The sequence below is a fragment of the Parasteatoda tepidariorum genome, chromosome 1 (assembly GCF_043381705.1).
Source record: "Parasteatoda tepidariorum isolate YZ-2023 chromosome 1, CAS_Ptep_4.0, whole genome shotgun sequence".
Lineage (NCBI taxonomy): Eukaryota > Metazoa > Arthropoda > Arachnida > Araneae > Theridiidae > Parasteatoda > Parasteatoda tepidariorum.
In genome coordinates, this window is record NC_092204.1 from 95,174,336 (window position 1) to 95,180,400 (window position 6,065).

Consider the following 6,065-nt stretch of genomic DNA (forward strand, 5'->3'; position numbering starts at 1 on the left):
GAAATTATCTAACGAAACCACACAAGTAATTGATTACATAGCTGTAATTATCTGTAATCAATTACAGTTGTAATCGATTACTGTACTGCAAAACAATTTAATAATGAGTACCACTGCAGTAATTTTTTATTTATAAAAAAAAAGATAAAGATAGTATTGATTTCGTATTGATTATCTTTACTGCCGTGCAATAGGAAAAATTTACGTACGTGACAACAAAAATCAAAATTGAGATTTTTATACATTTGAAATTTTTGCATGATAAAGCTACCATACTGTATAGTAATGACATTTTTGGTAAAGGAAAAAAAAACATATGTTCAGTCAATAAAACTAAAGTATATGGTATTTAAGCAATTCATTTGGTTATTTTTTTATTCATGTGGTAACGGTTTACTAGTCTCATTACCACAGATTTAGTAAAAAATACAAAACAGAAAAGTAAATGTAACTAAATACTCGTATATCCTTTTCGTGCCATTAGTTTTAAAGATATTTTTTTTTATCAGAGCACCAATGGACAATGCGATAAGAAAAACACCTGGTATGTATGTACAAGAAGAATTGGCTTAGTAATTCAATAAATGATTTAGTAGGAATTTTTATTAATATTTAAAATGATGATTAGTTTTACTTAGATTTCTTTAAAATTCCTAGATAGGGGAAATTCTGGCAAAACTGGATCTTTAAGCTTCCTTAAGCACCCCGTTGAATAAAATTACTTACATTGACATTTGTATTATAAAAGATCTCTTTCTGTTCCCAAAATAAATATTATCAATCATAAAAATAAATTCAATTTGGTAAACTGGTCATTTTTAGGAAGAATTAATTTAACACAGTGACTTTTATTCACGGAAAAACATGCAGGAGTTTTAAATTCAAGAATTATAAATAATTTTGAAGTCTATATAACCGTAACTTTTAGTTAATTGAAATAGTTGATCATACGAGTATTAAAGAAGACAAATCACTAATGAAACTTTTATCATGCTCTTCTGCATTGCTACAGACTACATTGCCATGCTTATTTTACTATTTTTCTACATGCTATGCTATTCCTCATATTCTACATATGCTATTCTACTATTATGCTATTCTTCTACATTGCTTTGCTAAACCTGTGGTCTTTTGTGCTACCTGATTTTGCCTGACTAATTAGGCCCCAGTTCTTTCCTACAATGTCGTTTAACAAAAAAAGTTTTCTTGGACTGTTTTGAACACATCTATGGTGATCTCGTGGTGCTGTGGTTTGTGTGTGGTCGATTCCGAGACCGGCCATACGTAGCGACTGACAGGATCAGAGAATCCGGAGAGGTTAGAGAGGAGACACCAGACAAATCCAAACAACCGGTCCTCCTGGTTGGTTATTGGCGCAGGGCTAACAGCTCCCTGTAACAACTCACCCCCTTAGAGTCTTCTTCCTGTTAAGAGGACGCCATACCAAGGAAGATACTTTTTATCGCAAATTCTTTTTCACCTCCATAACTAATTTAAAATGAAAACTAAAGAAAAAGTGAGTTTAGGCAAGCCAAGAGTAAGCGGGAAGTTTCAAATACTGACAAGAAATTTTTAAAAAATCGAAATGAAAATAAATTGTTTGAAGATAACTTAGGATGACGCAATGGAGAAGTACTTTTCCAATAATTTTTTTGTATTTTAATATTTCCAAATAATATTTTCAGAAATTGAAATTTCATGACTTACTATCGGTTTGCCTGAACTCGTTCTTTTAAATTAGATATAGGAATGAAAGAAAATTCGCGACGAAATGCGTGGCATGGCATGGCATGGCGTTAGACTGCATTGCAAAACAGTTGAGAGTCTTGATGAAGGATAGACACAGATGAGAAAGGAGGCAATTAAGTTGGGACTACAAGTTAATGAAACTAAAACAAAATGTTTTTTTTTTGCCACCAGAGTTAAACATAATTATTACTTGGTGACAAAGTGTTTGAACGAGTTAAGCAACTTTAGTGTTCTATAATTATTGAAAATCACGATATTTCAGTTGAGAGAAGAAACAAGTTAATTAAGGCAAATAAATCATATTGGTCAATCTAAGCACTGTTGAAATCTACTTTGCTTTCATTCAAAAGCAAAATACTATTATATAAGATTTTTCTAATGTCTGGGGTTTTATATGGAAGTGAATCTTGGACTTTAGTGAAAGAAAAGAAGATCAAGAACGTTTGTTTATCTGGGAGAGAAATATATTAAGGCAAATTTTGTGTTATGTCTATGATAAAGGACATTTTGGAGATTTTGACAAAGTATAACGACACTGATACAGTCATTGACAAAAAGATGAGAGAAATGAATTGGTTTGGATTCGTACTCAGCGGATGTGCTTAACACGGGTGTGAGAAAGGACTCAAAACCTGGTGACTTTTCAGATAATGTGGAAAACCAAGGACGGTTGAAAGATATTTAGAAGTATAGAAAAAAAGTTAAAAACTTAGAACTAGAAGTTTAAATCCCAGAATCGTAAGAAAGGACCATTTCATCCTTCTAATTCTTTCTCATTTGAAATTCCTCAATCTTGGGGCAGGCAAGAGTTTCAAAGAGACTGTTATGCCATTGAGTAGTTGTAAGCCAATGAGTAGTTTGATCAAGACGCAAAACCTATTTCATTCGGGGCTACTTTGTGCAGGATTTCGCAGTTTTTGAACTTTGACATGTAAAAAAACTACGTTAATTCAAACTTTAGTAAAATTTATCGATATTATATTCATAACTGGACTCAGACGAGTGAATTTGATCAATATTGTCATTATTTGTATGTAATATTTACGAATAATAAGTCAAAACATACCTTGCACAAAGTAGCCCCCAAATGCTACTACTTTGGGCTACTTTGTGCAGCGATAGGAATTCAGTTTAATAATCATGTTTTTAGTAAAATACTGATGTAAAATTGCTAAAAAAGTTAATTGTTGACATTTTTAAAAACAGAAACATCAAGATATGTAAAGATATTTGTTTGAAAATAATTTTCAGCGTTAAAAAACCTTTTTTTTTGAAGAATTTTTTCTTAAAAAGAATGTTTATTTCAAAACATTTGAGTTTAAACAAAAGGAAACAATATGCATTTTTGAACATTGAAGTGGATGAAATTTCAAAAATAATAATTATTACACATTCATTAACATTTATAATATTGATAAATTTGAACATAACATGCTTGAATGAACATGACAGAACTTGCTCTTCAGTTTCTGTCAAAATCACCTGATGTCCTATGAAGTATATTTTTATGTGTTAAATCGTTTGATTAATTCATTAGAAAAATCTCTGTAGAAGAAAAATAATAGTTTACCAGGAAGTTTCACGTGTTTCTTGTAAATTTTATTAGAGATAGTATTTCTGTGGATTTTGTACTTCCGAGAAGCTTCTGCAATCGACATACCACCAGCAACTGCTTGCAAACATTGTTGCAGCTTTTCTAAAGTGTAATCACGGTAGTTTCTCGTTCCAGGTATTTTTTTATAACATCTGACCATTTTTCTGTCGAAAAAAGAAAACGAATGAAACTTTGCACAAAGTAGCCCCAAAGTGCATTTTTTTTCATTTTCCGTTTATTTGTTATTAATTTTCAATTTTTTTTAACGCTAACATGCCATAATTGTTTATTAATATGCAAATAAAAAATTTTGCACTTACGACAATTGTTTTATCAGCGTCTTTGCATTTCACAGCTAAAGTTTCCAAGCACACTTTTCAACATCCGACGTCCTCGGAAAGTTGTTGACATTGGATGAACGAAACACACTCTGAGATTGTTTTAAAATTCGAAAAAATGTTTGTAGTAATAGAAGAGACTTCTATCTTCAAATTCCACTCATTTTTAACGTGAAATAAACATAATACTGAATAGCAGCACTTGAAAGATGCCAAATTCGAATTTGCACAAAGTAGCCCCCGCTGCACAAAGTAGCCCCGAATGACGGTACCAAAAATAATCACCGTGCAATTACAAACTACAAAGTAAAATCAGTTCAAATTCAAAATTTTTAAAATATTCGAGTTGGCAGAAAGTCTATACTGTCTAAATACTATTCTTCTCTAAATACTGTTTGCTACTAATTTCATGTAATTTCCGATAAATGGCAAACACAGTTTACTCAAAAATGCTGAGTATCTGTTTTATCCACCACCCTGGTTTCGACTACCTCACTCCTGTATGATTGTACACTGTAAAAAATACCGGATCAAATTTCGGTAAAAAGTGCTGGCATCCTGAATGTAGCATCCGCAAAATCCATTTTACTGTAACCTATTTTTACGGTATTCATTTTTCTATCTATTGAAATATATTCCTACTGTGAAATTTTACAAGGTACTTTTTACAGTTATATTTATTTAACGACAGTGATTGCTGATTTTGCAGTAAATATTACTGTATAAAAATTACAGTATATTAGATTTTCTGTTCCGTAAAACGTTATGGTGTTAATGGATTTTACGGTAAAAAGTACTTCCGCTCTGAGTGCCGGTACTTTTCCCCACAATTTGATCCTTGTACTAATAGTTTTAACATAAAAGTTAAATATCTTTATAAATAATTAATTTTTTAAATTAATTTAAATAGTATTTAAATCTTTATTTTAAAAATAAAGAGTTAGATTCATTTTGTTTTATTGAAACTTTATTAAACTTTAAAACTGATACACTTTTTAATGAAACTTTATTCGATATTTTTGTTTTAACAATACTTTATTGAAAATATTTCTTATCTACGATTTTCAAAAGCAAAAAATTTACAATTGTGTTAACAAGTTTATTGACTGAAAAAAGGCTAATTTATTTTAGTATTATCATGAAGACATGTACTTCTTTTACTTTAATTTATTAACATTATGTTTTTCACACCTCTGTTCTATATCCTTAAAATCTCCATGGAAACACTTGAAAAAATATACTCCGCGTAAAAATATTTCCTTCTTTTATGGCTTTTTATAAAAGTTAGTGAAATATATAATGAAGTCAAAATGAGGTTAGATAATTCTGGAATAGCACTTATTGAAGAAACTTTTGGGAGAGAGTTATGCTGTGATACTGTTAAGTTTTTTAATGACTTTAACATTCAATTTCAATAAATCTATAGCATAAAATAAGTAAGGAATTTTGATAAGAATTAAAAAAAAAATCAATTACAGTTTATCTGTAGTTTTGGTTCAGTTGTGAGAAAATATAACTCTTAAGTAGAATCCTTTTTTTTTTTTTTTTGGATATTAAAAAAATGACTTTTTAAATTGTATACGAGTTTAGTATTTTGTGTACATGAGAGGCTTAATGCATCGTAAGATATTAACTATGGCATATTTTTAAAGAACTATGGGTTCGAAGACCTTTTTTTAAATAAATAAACGCTTTTTAAATACTTTTTTTGCTTGACACGTGTAATTATTGTATAGAGATGTGTTTCAAATGTTTCCAAATTTTAATGTGAGAAGTGAAATAATTTAAAATTAAATGATTCTTATAATTTCTAAACTTCATTTTGAGAAAACATTTAGAAAATTGCACACTCTCTAATTTATAAATTGAATACACTTTTACGATTATGTTTTTTTTATGTTTCAAATGTTAACCATAATATTCTAAAGGAATTAAATGTTTGTAAAATAGAAATAAAAAAAAAGATTTTTAATGTAACAATAGTACTATCTTTTTGTGAAAAATCGCGAAAAACTATGTTACTTTTTTTCTTTTTTTTAATCCTGAATTCCCTATAGCACTGATGAAAATGAAGAAGAAAAAGAAAGAGAAAAAAAAAATTAAAGTTTTACTTAAAAAATAATGATGGGTAAAAAGTCCTATTCTCAATGCAAGATATATAACAAATGGAACAGCGGAAGCAAACTTTGAAGAAAAGTTTATATTTTTTGATTTAATTTTTTTGAAACTTAAAATCCCAAGTATATTTTTATGTTCAATTTCAATTCTTTTGCAAATAAATGATATTTTCTCTTTGTTTAACAAACAATGAATGTATATTAGTATTAAAAATGTAATATTAGTATTAAAAAGATTTAGTCTTTTGTGTCTTACATGAGCTTTTA